This window comes from Bactrocera neohumeralis, unplaced genomic scaffold (assembly GCF_024586455.1).
Source record: "Bactrocera neohumeralis isolate Rockhampton unplaced genomic scaffold, APGP_CSIRO_Bneo_wtdbg2-racon-allhic-juicebox.fasta_v2 cluster09, whole genome shotgun sequence".
NCBI lineage: Eukaryota > Metazoa > Arthropoda > Insecta > Diptera > Tephritidae > Bactrocera > Bactrocera neohumeralis.
Genome location: NW_026089622.1, coordinates 4,154,175 through 4,167,958, shown reverse-complemented (window position 1 = coordinate 4,167,958; position 13,784 = coordinate 4,154,175). Strand labels below are relative to the sequence as shown.

At 37.3% G+C, this 13,784-nt stretch overlaps 1 long non-coding RNA gene across 2 annotated transcripts; it reads left to right on the top strand.

Moving 5' to 3' along the window:
- The first annotated feature begins 3,503 nt into the window (after nucleotides 1-3,503).
- On the top strand, nucleotides 3,504-13,218 carry LOC126764002 (uncharacterized). 2 transcript variants are annotated; one of them, XR_007667760.1, is made up of 4 exons: nucleotides 3,504-3,637; nucleotides 3,693-3,873; nucleotides 10,378-10,613; nucleotides 10,781-13,218. It is a non-coding gene; the product is annotated as an uncharacterized LOC126764002 (long non-coding RNA). The 2 variants fall into 2 exon arrangements; XR_007667759.1 differs by having other exon boundaries at nucleotides 3,504-3,873.
- Nucleotides 13,219-13,784: the final 566 nt, after the last annotated feature.

Sequence of the window (13,784 nt, the reverse complement as noted above, 5' to 3'; positions counted from 1 at the left end):
TTTACGAAATTTATGTAAAATTGATTTATTTTTAACCTTTTCGTGTTTGAGTTACTTACAAAATAGAAAATAACTACAATCGTTTAATATCTGTAATGATCTCGATTCAGTATATTCAAAATGGCAGACAAGAGTTCTTTTTGGTTTTGTGACCTGCTAAATACCAAGTCTCAAGCTTGAGTCAATATTTTGAGACTAACGCTAGAGACTGTTTAGTGAATAGTGACTAGTCAGAAATTGAGATTTTACCTCAAAATGTCTCAAATAGAGACTAGAGACTGTTTACAGAATCCCGCTACATTTCCTAGAATGTAAGCCTTGCTTTATATTTAGACTTAAGGAAATTAATGTATAAAAGTAAGTGAAGGCTTTTATCAGCTTTAAAGGCATTGACTCAAATTTTTTTTAAAACTCTCCATGTAACCACGGTTAATTCAGTGGCGATCCTGTCAGGAGAAACTAATCTCTAATGTACCAAAATATCAAACAAACTGTTAATTAAATTTAACCACTTAAGGGACAAAAAAGTCTCCGTGTTAACATAAAGAAAATCGAACAAGTACAGTCAGAGTCATTAATATTCAATTTTAGTTTTCTATATTTTTAAATATAAGTATTAAATGCGTTAATTTTTTTCTGAAAACTAAAAAATAATGAACATACTTCTTATAGATGACTTTTTTGGGGTATTTGAATCACTCTGTAAAATGCAACCGTGCTATTTAGTAGAAAACGACGCGTCATTATTATTCGGTTTTTCGCCGCGCTTGGAGTTTATGTGTTTAAAAAGTGCGCTAAAAGTGATTTTATGAGAAAATTATTTAAGGTATTGTAAATAAACACTAGAAATGCTTCAAATAGTTTGATTTTATCTATTCGACTCTGGAGCAAACCCAGCTGGTAATTTTTCATCAGTAAGAAAGAGCAGAAGTTGAAGTTGAAGTTGTAGATAATTTCGTCTATTTAGGAACCAGCATTAACACCACTAATAATGTCAGCCTGGAAATCCAACGCAGGATTGCTCTTGCCAACAGGTGCTACTTCGGACTGAGTAGGCAATTGAAAAGTAAAGTCCTCTCTCGACGAACAAAAGCAAAACTCTATAAGTCGCTCATAATTCCCGTCCTGCTATATGGTGCAGAGGCTTGGGCGATGACAGCAGCCGATGAGTCGACGTTACGAGTTTTCGAGAGAAAAATTCTGCGAAAGATTTATGGTCCTTTGCGCATTGGCCACGGCGAATATCGCATCCGATGGAACGATGAGCTGTACGAGATATATGACGACATTGACATAGTTCAGCGAATTAAAAGACAGCGGCTACGCTGGCTAGGTCATGTTGTCCGGATGGATGAAAACACTCCAGCTCTGAAAGTATTCGAAGCAGTACCCGCCGGGGGAAGCAGAGGAAGAGGAAGACCTCCACTCCGTTGGAAGGACCAAGTGGAGAAGGACCTGGCTTCGCTTGGAATATCCAATTGGCGCCACGCAGCGAAAAGAAGAAACGACTGGCGCGCTGTTGTTAACTCGGCTATAATCGCGTAAGCGGTGTCTACGCCAATTAAGAAGAAGAAGAAGAGCAGAAGGAAGTCAAACGAAAAATAAAGGGTAACCCACGATTAAGTGCACCAAAAATTGCCACAGATTGGTAAAGAGGTTTCGTCGTCTACCATCAGAAGGACCCTTAATGCTAGGTGTTTTAATGGTCAAATTGCGTGACGTAAGCCTTTTGTGCAACCAAAAAGCAGAAAAGTATGTGTTCAATTCGCCAAGGAACATATTTCTAAACCGAAGGTTTGGTGGAATGTCGTTTTATTTGCCAATAGGAGCAAATGTCACTGTTGACAGTCATAACTTCAAAGTTGTAGATAATTTCGTCTATCGTGGAATCAGCATTAACAGCAACAACAATGTCAGCCTCGAAATCCAACGCAGAATAACTCTTGCCAACAAGTGCTACTTCGGAATGAGTAGGCAATTGAGAAGTAAAGTCCTTTCTCGACAAACAAAAACCAAACTCTATAAGTCACTCATTATTCCCGTCCTGCTTTGTGGTGCAGAGGCATGGACGATGAGTCTTCGAGAGAAAAGTTCTGCGAAAGTCCTTTGCGCGTTGGCCACGGCGAATATCGCATTCGATGGAACAATGAACTGTATGAGATATATGACGACATTGACGTAGTTCAGCGAATTAGAAGACAGCGGCTACGCTGGCTAGGTCATGTTGTCCGAATGGACGAAAACGATCCAGCTCTGAAAGTATTCGTCACAGTACCCGCCGGGGGAAATAAAAGAAGTGGAAGACCTCCACTCCCTTGGAAGGACCAGGTGGAGTAGAGCCTGGCTTCGCTTGGAATCTCCAATTGGCGCCAAGTAGCGAAAAGAAGAATTGAATGGAGCGCTGTTGTTAACTCGGCACACAATGAGCGCGACAGGCTACAAACGACATCTGTCAAATATTAAAATACACACCTTCTTATGGACACAGTTATTTTGACAGCTGCACGACTACACGACTGCAGGCCGACAGTTGTCGCTCTCGCTAACTTCAATATATCTTTATATTTGCCAACGGCAGTAGGACGACAGTAGAGATATGAGGTAGAGGGGTGATGCCACTAATATGTAAAATGTAAAATTATTCAAAGCTCTAACAAACCTTACGTTATTTTACAAATAAAAGCAGAAAATAGCTCTGTTATATCATTTGTAATAACAATTGATAATTTAAAACAAATAAATTTACCTATTTTGTTATTTTTTGCATAAAAAATTTCACTTTGAACAAAATATTAAAATTTCATTGAAGTGAAAGGTATTCGTATGGCCACAACGAAATTGTGTACATACAAAATGGACAACTGCGTTGTTTTGTGTACATGCCGGCCATTGGTATGTCGCCATGGATAATATGATGCGAGACTCTCGCATTGGCTCTCATTTTTCTCTCAAACGCGTTCCCTGATTATTTGACAGCGAAGGAGAGCAGGGAATTTCGATTAGCTGATTTCAGAAAAGGCGGGATGCCAAAAGTAAACCGCTATAATTACTTGACGAAATTAGTGTGAACTGAAATTTCATTGAACTGTGCGAACATATTTTTGCAAAATAAATGTTTGTGTAAATTAGTTAATGATTTTGCATTTTAGAATTTATATATGTATGCATTTTCAAAGTGTTTAATTTAGTGTTTTGTATAATTTATTAAATACCCAATCTAATATTTTTCAGCAGTGACATCATTGCCAAATGTTATAAAAAATGTGAGTTTTGACAGCTCTCTCTAGAATCAAAGAGTCTCGTATCATATTATCCATGATGTCGCTGCCTTCTTACAAATGTTCATGTAGTAGGATTCACGACGCCATTTTCAGTTCACTGTCGTGCTGCTGTAATCTGACGCGCTCATTGTGTTCAGCACTTTAAATTCAATTAAGTAGTCTTGCGCTCCATGCGTTTGTATCGTATGCCTACGAGCGAGTTCATGGATAATATTAGAGAACGTCTATCATAGAGAAGGTTCACGTTTCAAATATCGTAACTTTTCGAAGGGGTACTCGGCAGAGATGGAGGAGTCTCACCACAGACCAATTATAAGCGTGTTTCACCACGAAAATAGCAGAATTGAGAGTTTTCAGTGTTAAGTGAGAAAAATAATTCTAATTCCAATGTAAACAAATTTACTCCTACAGATTCGTTTATTTTCTATGCGCAACCGACTCGGCATATAATTTATATATGATCCGTATAGGCGTATTTGGTTTCAAAGCATATACTTAGTACATAAGTATGTACATATGTATATATGTTAAAATTTGCCTATGTCTTTCATGATGATTCCATAAAATCATTAAAAATATATAATAGAGTAAGGTATGTATTATTACCCAAATAATTAATATAAATAGATTTATGGTGATTAGTTTTAAATTTACACATTTACATTATAAGTTCTTAAAAGATCAAGCGGTTGCTCATGTGCTCATATATATGTATATAATGTATGTATGCGTGCATGTAAACAAATATGACAGACCATACGCATAATGCTTGTAAATTTGTCTACATGCAACATATGTATGTAAATATGTACTCTCAATGCTTCATGCGAAATCTACATTGACACGGACAACCAAGGGCCGAAGCTCACGTTTTGTCAACGGACCTGCGCGACAACAAAGCATCACAACATTGTGCTGTTGGTAGAAAATCCGAGCTGTGCCGAAAAAATAAGCGAACGAGCGCCGATTGTCACCGCTTCCCTTGCCTCTGTAACAGCTTCTACAACAAACCAGCATAAATATGTATGTTTGTTTGATGTTAACACGGCAGTCGAGTGAAGTGGTAGTGTTTTTTTACGCTCTTGATTTTTTCTTGAATTAATCCCATTTTTCACTGAGACAGCACATAGATTTTGTCTTGGCACTTACCGGAAGTCAGGAGGATTCAAGTGGATAATAAGCCCTGAGAAATAGCTAAGTACAATTTGTTTTAAATTCATTTGTACATACCTGTACTTTTTGCGGCAAATTTTTCTTTTTAGTTTTAAGTTTTTTTTCCATTTCCCCTACTAACAGCACATCACAGCAAAACGTGCACCTATTTTTTTTATGCCGTTTTATTTTGATTAATCAGCTGTTCTCCGTTTTCGCTTTCTCCCTTTTCGTTTTGCTTTTGGGTTAGGCGTTGCCAACCATTCAAAATATAAGTAAGGTTTTTAGCGGTAGGGATTGAACATACTGATTGACAGATGTAGCCTATTTTCTCACTGAGGCATGGCCTCTGAGAGTAGTATGGGGCGTACACCAGAGAATCCTTTCCGGAGGAATTCTAAAATTTTGAGAACGCCTCCTAACGGCAGGAATGAGGAATCCACTGCTGCTGGATCAACAATTAGCGATGAAACAACTGACCGAGCAACCAAAAGTGAAGAGAATTCACTAAATAATGAAACTTCCGACCATTTTAACAAGCTGGGTTGTAAAATTAAAGAGTTGGAAAATATGATGGCTGGGCAAAGGCACGCAAATCAAGCTATGCGCGATTTACTGAGTAGCATATGAAGTCTATATAAAAAGCCGAGAAACCGGAGAAAAAAATATGGTTGAGAAACGAACCCAGATATCTCATATTTTTAAAGAGATGAATACCCCAAAGCGGCTGCGTGAAGCATCGGGTGACCTACCCCCCATGAAAAAACTGAAAAAAGCTACTGAAAAGTTGCAACAAGTAAACAGTGAGCCAACGAAAATAATACAAGAAAATATTACGGGTCAACATAGCGCAGGTGAAAAATGGGTGGATGTTGTGAAAAAGAAGAAACCAATTCAAAAGAAAATTAGAACTAAACCGGACGCCATCATAATAACCAAAAAGGAGGGTGCGTCTTATGCTGATATTCTCCGGAAGATAAAAAGCGACAGTGATCTTGAAGAGCTGGGATCAAACGTGATCTACATACGGAAGACGATGAAAGGAGACCTTCTCATCAAGTTGAAAAATCAGGCAGACAAGAGAGCCGAACCATTTCAAACCGTCTTAGAGGGAGCGGTGGGTGAAATGGCGCTGATGCAGCCAAAACCTTACAATAGTATGTAAGGACTTAGACGAAATTACAACACCAGAAGAAATCTGCGAGGCACTAAAAAAAGAGTGTGGGTTCCAAAACTTGGAGAAATCAAGCGTAAAAAATATGAGGAAAACCCGAAGTGGCACACAAATAGCTCTTATTTGTCTGCGCGCTCAAGACGCTAAAGTTGCACTAAAATTGGGCAAAGTGAAGATAGATGGTCTATCTGTCGTCTTAGAGAATACTCACCCATTACCCGATGTTTTAGGTGCTTCCAACTGGGTCATATAGCACACAAATGTGTCAGTCAGACTGATCGGTCAGCCCTTTGTACACGCTACGGAGCTGCAGGGCACGTAGCAAAAGTATGCAAAAATGCCCCGAGTTGTATGCTTTGCAAAGGAGAGCACTCCGTCTTAAGTACGACATGTCCGAAGTACGTACAAATGATGAAAAAATGAGGATGTTACAGCTAAACCTTAATCACTGCGCTGCAGCACAATATTTGCTAAAACAAACAGTTCAAGAAGAGAATATAGATGTCGCCTTACTAAGCGAACCATATAGACTGCGTTCGGAGAGCTCTTGGTGTAAAGATGGAAGTGGCAAGGCAGCAATATGGGCCTGCAAAGGACAAGCTTTCTCATCCCGCTCCAAAGAAGTCCATAACGGCCTTTATACGGGCGAAGATGCAAGGTATATATTTTGTAAGCTGCTATGCTCGTCCTAGCGCAACAATTAGAGAATTTGAAGATTTTCTCCTGGCGCTGTCTCTAGAGACCAGAAACAAATCGCCAATAATAATAGCGGGTGATTTTAACGCATGGTCTACTGCTTGGGGTAGCAGAATTACAAATCATCGTGATCGCCTCATTCTAGAATTTTTGAGTCAAACAAACCTCACGATTCTAAACAATGGCACAAAAAATACGTTTCAAAAGGATAATAAAGGTTCTATAATAGACCTAATGTTTGCTAACGACACGCTTAGCAGACATATTAAGTGGAAGGTATCAGATATTTACACAAATAGCGACCATATGGCTATAATCGCTGAAGTTTCGTTCTCCCAAGAAAGGGAACTGTCTCGCAGAAATCCCTCTCGAAAACGTAGTTGGCGTAAAAAGGAATTTGATACCGACGTCTTTGAGAGCGTCTGGAGTGCGGCAAAGGCACCAGGCGAAGATGCCACCCACTTAGTATCCGCTGTGCAGAAGGAACTAGTTGCAGCATGCGACGCAACTATGCGCTGGACGAGATACAATAACAATCGAAAGCCGGTATACTGGTGGAGCGACGAAATTGCCAAGCTGAGGAAGCTCTGTCACTCAACTAGACGTCGCGCACAACGAAACCAGGGAGGGGAAAACGAAATCCGCCTCAGAGAAGCATTTAAATGCCAAAGAAAGCTCCTGAAGTCAGCCATTATCCGTAGTAAGAGATCCGGTTTCGAAAAGTTATGTGAGGAAGCGAACATAGACCCCTGGGGATCGGCATACAAAATTTGTGTGTTATGAAGCGTTATTCCCCACACAAGCATCCATTTCCTACATTAAAAGAAACGAAGCTACGGAGCCACCTCTATTAGTCACAGAAGACGAACTATTGGCTATTGCGAAAAAAATAAAAAACTCTAAAGCGCCTGGAATAGATGGTATACCAAATAGAGCCCTTAAAGAAGCCATAACTCTTAGACCCAGTTTATTTATTAACATGTACAATGCGTGTATATTAGAAGAGGTGTTCCCCGATCCGTGGAAGATTCAGCGCCTGGTTCTACTCCCAAAGCCAAAAAAGCCACCAGAAGAACCTTCATCATATCGACCCTTTTGCATGCTCGACACGATTGGGAAAGTGTACGAAAGCATTATAAGAAACCGCTTGGAACTAGCTATCCAAAAAACCGGCGGATTATCAGAGAGACAATACGGCTTCATAAAAAAGAGATCCACTATTGACGCACTACGAGAAGTCGTCGATATTGCGAAATGTGCAGTAAGTGGCAAAAGATGGAAAGGTGGCACAAAAAAGTATGTGCGCTGATTACCCTGGATGTCAAAAATGCGTTCAACTCAGCAAAATGGGCAGACATAATTAAAGCCCTGGATGAAATACGGGCCCCTAAGTACCTCATAAATATAATAACGAGCTATTTTAAAAACAGAAAGCTGAACTTTGAGACGGACGAAGGCAACAAGAGCTACTCTATCTCAAGTGGAGTACCACAAGGCTCAGTGTGAGGCCCACTATTATGGAACCTTATGTATGACGGGGTGCTAAGAAGACAGCAACCAACAGACGTGAAACTAGTAGCTTATGCGGACGACCTCATGGTGATAGCAGTCGCCAAACAATTAGCCGACCTGAGAAATAAATGTAATGAGTGCTTAAATAGTCTACGCCAATGGTTCTCATCTATGAGTCTGAAACTGGCGGAGGAAAAAACAGAAGTTTTACTGATAAGCACTAGGAAGTTAGAAGAACGAATAGAGCTCACCATAGGGGAATGCAAGATTACCTCGCAGCCGCAATTAAAGTATCTGGGGGTAAGATTAGATTCGAAATTAAAATTTAAAGAACACTTGGAGTATACTTCCGCCAAGGCAAACAGAATTTATAATGCACTATCGAGAATGATGACCAATAGAGGCTGTGTGCGTTCCAGCCGGCGATTCTTAATAGCTAAGGCAATGAGTTCCGTAATACTGTATGCGGCACCAGTATGGATACAGGCAATGGATATAAAAGCGTATGCAAAACAAGTAATTGCAGTGCATAGGCTTTCTGCAATTCGGGTAATAAGTGCTTTCCGGACTATATCAACCGACGCTGCTGAAGTATTAGCCAGCATGCCGCCCATTGACATCCAGGGAGATAAACTCGAGCCTTTATATCAATTATCAACGCCTAAAACAATATTGGTAAAGACAGAGGAGAGAAACAAGAGTACTAAAATGTGGCAGGAGCGGTGGAATTCCTCATCCAAAGGGCGCTGGACCCATCGACTTATACCGGACATCCACTTGTGGATAGACAGACGACATGGGGACTTAGATTTCTATCTGACCCAAATACTTAGTGGACATGGATGCTTTAGAAGCTACCTTTTCAGATTCCACAATGACATTATATATAGAATGGGCATATAGAAGACCCTGAACATGTATTATTTCATTGCCCTCGATTTTCGAATACAAGGGAACAGCTAAAAACCACACTCGGTGGTAGTTTTACGGTCGATAACTTGACGACACTAATGTGTCAGTCGACTGATAAATGGAAAGCTGTCAGCGAAGCGTCAGCGTTCATAATGACCAAACTGAGATCTTCTCAACAGACTAGGCGTCCGTCAGTCCGCGCAATAGAGGAGACTTAAATGTCTTGTCCCTCCCACGAAGTAATACCTAGCCGGTGGTTCCGCACTTCGGCTTTCGATGCTTCCCCCTACTATAAAAAAAAAAAATATATGTATGTTTCTGTATGAGCTTGCATACATATCGACGCAGATTTTTGCAAGCCGCGTAAAAATATTTTTTACATTCCTTGACAAATAGAGTTAATCCCGGTTATGTGCCACAATCAAATATACAGATTTTTGTAGTTTGTTAAAAATAAAAATGTAATATGGCACATAAGCGAGTGCGGGTACTTAAGCGAGTGGTACTTACAACCATAATTTCTATGTATTTCAAAAAACAAACCGTGAGATGCAGCAAGATATAGGCAGTTAAGAGGGATGATTTTTATTTAAGCGGAGTACTACTTAACCGGGATCCACTGTACACATAAATCAGAGGAATATTGAATATTTTCTTTGACACATTTCTTGACTTGAAAATCGACAAATAAACTATGTTGTCATTTTTGTTCTAATATATTTGAATACTTATATTTGCGGGGTTGTCGCTTTTTCCTTCTCATACAAATGTCAAAAATTGTTCAATTTATGATTTTTAGGTTTAGCCATCGTCGCGAAAAAACGCTTGTGGGCGAAGGCTTGTTCGGGGAGATGTGAAGGTGGTCGCTTTTATGAATGAAGCGAGTTTTCTTGTTGAAAGTGCGCTTGCGTTCATGAATGAAATTGTTCTTGCTGTAAGATTTGCTACATTTGGCTGCCATATTGACTTGTGACGCCGCTGATGTTATTTCAGACATTTGTTGTTTTTGTAGAACAATGTTTGCAATTTTTGCGGATGACATATCTACATGTGAACGCATACAAGTATGTATGTTGTGTTTGCATTATTTTTGTGGGAATGTCATACGCACATATTTATGTACATATGTATGTGCAGCAGCGCGCACATGTTATTATTGATAAGTGATAATATGATTTGAATTCGCGAAAGCGAACATAAACACATATGATCATAACACATGTGAATATATGTACATAAGTTTTGAATGATAAAATATACGATTTATTTACATTTATCACTATTATAATATATGTATATAATAATTATTATATTAATATAATGTATATAATTTTTTTAATATATTATGATAGTTTGTTATATACATATGTACATATGTATGTAATGAAGTATACACATAAGTATGAATATATCAAAAAATAATTTTAAAAATAGGCTTTATTTCCACATTAACTAAGAATATTGCTTTGAAAAAGTAATCTAATTCAAATGTATTCAATTGCACATGTATTCATTAATATGCACAAAAAGAATTCATACGAATACACATGTTTGCATATACATAAACGTATAAAAATATAAGCAAAAGAGCGAACATACGTCTGTAACAGCAATATATAGTTTTGAGCATAATTTTTATTCCACTCTCAGCTCTGTTCAAGCGAAAATGTTAAAATTTCTCCTGCCGAGCTGGCAGTGGTGAAACACCTCCATCTCGACCGAGTTTGCGAAAAATATTTTTACGTTCTTCGCGCCGTGAACCTTCTCTATGATAGACGTTCTCTGATAATATGATACGAGACTCTTTGATTCGAGAGAGAGCTGTCAAAACTCGCATTTTTTATAACATTTTCCAATGATGCCACTGCTGAAAAATATTAGATTGGGTATTTAATAAATTATACAAAACACTAAATTAAACACTTTGAAAATGCATACATATAGTATATAAATGCTAAAATGCAAAATCATTAATTAATTTACATAAACATTTATTTTGCTAAAATATGTTCCCAGAGTTTAATGAAATTTTATTTCACACTATTTTCGTCAGGTAATTATAGCGGTTAACTTCTGGCATCCCGCCTTTTCTGAAATCAGCTGATCGAAATTCCCTGATCTTCTTCGCTGTCAAATATTCAGGGAACGCGTTTGAGAGAAAAATGAGAGCCAATGCGAAAGCAGGAATAAAGGGATGTCCAACTTATTCCAGTGTGAAAGCGCCTCAAAATTAGCGTTTTTTATGAAATTTTTCATTGTAGCCAGATCAGAAAAAGCAAAAGGCAAAAGAACGCGTTACCGAAGTTATTTTTGTATGCTCGGTTCCCCAGTAGGCCTATATCACCCACTAAAAATTGGTTTACATAAAAAATGAAAAAAACAAAACGATAACAATTCATATATAATAGTATAAAAAAATAACAAAAACAATATCACTTCATATCACAGTATATTAATATAATACTTTAAACTATAAAAGTAAATGTATATACAAATGCCAATATTTAAGCCCTAAATTCTAATATGTAATTAAAGAATTTCTGCTTAAAAAATATTATTTTAGTATAAAATATTTAGCACATTGCAACCATTAAAAAAGGAAGATAAAAACTACAAATGTGAAACACACAAAATTTTAGTCTTAAATTTGGGTAACGATAAATCTTTATTTAAAAATTTTGTCACAAAATAAATTCTAATTCTAATAAATAGAGCAATAACTACCTTTGGGTCAAAGTCTTCACAAGACAAGAAGGGCCTAATATCTTTTAATTTAGTAAAAAGAATTTCACCTAATCCTATTTTATGACAATTTCTGTCAAATACCTCAACAAATTTTATTTCTAAATTATTATTAAATGCAACAAATTGCTTCACTTAGTTGCATTCATCGATCTGGTTTTGGTGTATGAAGATGAATTCATCAGAAGGAATTTCATCTCCTAAATAAGGTAATGACAGGAGGCATGTGTGCATTTTACAAATTTTCAAATAAAGGAAGCCGCAAAAATAATTAAAAGCATTTTCCTTTAAAAAGTTAATTTCTAAACTACTATCTAAAGTAATGGATCTAACATTGGAGTGTTCGGGCCGTGGTAAACTCTGGGAATCCTGCCAAGAAAGGTCACTTAAAACGGAATCATTGCACAGAAGAAGAACATTATGGCTAAGTTCTGAAATAACTGTGGCTTCGCGTTCTAAAGGCAGCTCACAGTTACCTTTTGTTACGATATTTACATAGCGTAAGCCCCACGACTTTCTGAATAAACTAGAGAACATGAAATGTGTAACTCCTGTACCTCCCCTATTTCTAATCTGACCAAAAAATGCTTTAAGCTGTCCTGACATAGTCGTCTTGTCTTTAGGTAAGGAAATCCTGAGTGTGACAGCAATCGCCACAATCGTCTTAAACTATTAATATTAATTAACCACCCCTTAATAAAATTGAAATTATTTGTTGTGTTGTTTCCTAACTCATCTACGACCCTAATTGTTTTTAAAACTTTTTCTGCCTCATCTAAAAACTGGTTTTGCTCTGGGGAGCTTATAAAAACTTTTTTAGTGGGTACAATGGCCTCAGTGAAACTACTATTAAAGATATCGAATAATTTATTGAAAAAAGAAACGAAATCAGCGGTATTAATAAAGCTCATACTATTTGAGCTTAAGGCTCCCAAGCTGTAAAGAGAAAGCATAACTGAAGCGACCGTATTACTTAACACTTGAGACGCGAATTTAACTTTTATTTTTTGAAAGGTATTGGGGTAAATATGAGCAGCGGTTAATTTATGCGCACACCGATAACTCGACTTAGAGTCCTGTTTATAGAAATGGACTATATCTGACCAACATACGCGACTATTTTTATAATCAACTTTATTTTTCATATTTTGTAAACAGTTTCGACAAACAAAATGGCAAGGAACTGGCCCTATATTTTGAAGTTGGGTAATGGCTTCAAGAATATATTTCTTGAGGACATCCCCTTTACATGAGCCTCTGACAAAAAAGTAAGCTAACGGGTGGGACCAAGGTTCCCCACTTATACCTTGCACCATTATGTTCATTGCAGTTGTGGCTATTCTAGATGTGCGATTTTCATCTCCATAATCTTCAACACCTATCACCCTATCAAATTTCCTATCACACTGCAAATGACATTTCAGTGAAATTTCATCGCAAGAAACTGATATGAACTTTTGCTCGAAAGAAAATCCCTTTCTCCTAAATTGTAAAGACTTAATGCTGGAAAAAAAGCTAAAGTTTTAAAAAAAACTATCATATCGCCGACCGTGATTTTGGCGATTACTATTTAAAAAACTACTCCTCCTAACTGAGGAGGAACTTTGCTGCAAACTATCTCAAGAGGGTCTGACTCTTCCCTAAATGAACTACTTCTTAACATTTCCCTACATCTTTCTAATTCAGTTGCCATTTGGACCAACTGAGCTTTTCTTTTCTATCTGTCCCTGCTGTCAGGACCTCTACCTGTTTGCGCGGCACACACGCAAAAATGTATTTAGGTGTTTTTTCATTCGGATCTTCAAAAACACCTAAACGTTTGAGCCATATTAAAAGAAAAAAAATAAAATACAAAATGTTATATATAATTATAAAATATGTATAATAATAATAATAATAATAATAATAATAATAATAATAATAATAATAATAATAATAATACTGCAAAAAGTGCATATTTAATGAATATTTAAAAGTACAATTTTTTTAGAACTATCATAAATATTCAATGATAAATCGTTTTTTCAAAATAATTTATTTAATTAATTAACGGCAATGGCAATAAATTGGCAGATACGCTCTGAACACGTAGAGCGCGACAGACTGCAAGCGACATTTGTCAAATATTAAAATACACACGTTCTTAAAGACACAGTTATTGAGGCAGCTGCACGACTACATAACTGTGTCCATAAGAACGTGTGTATTTTAATATTTGACAGATGTCACTTGCAGTCTGTCGCGCTCTACTTCTTCAGGACATCACACTTAAAAACACACGAATATTCAATTTCATTATCCAAAATTACTATTTT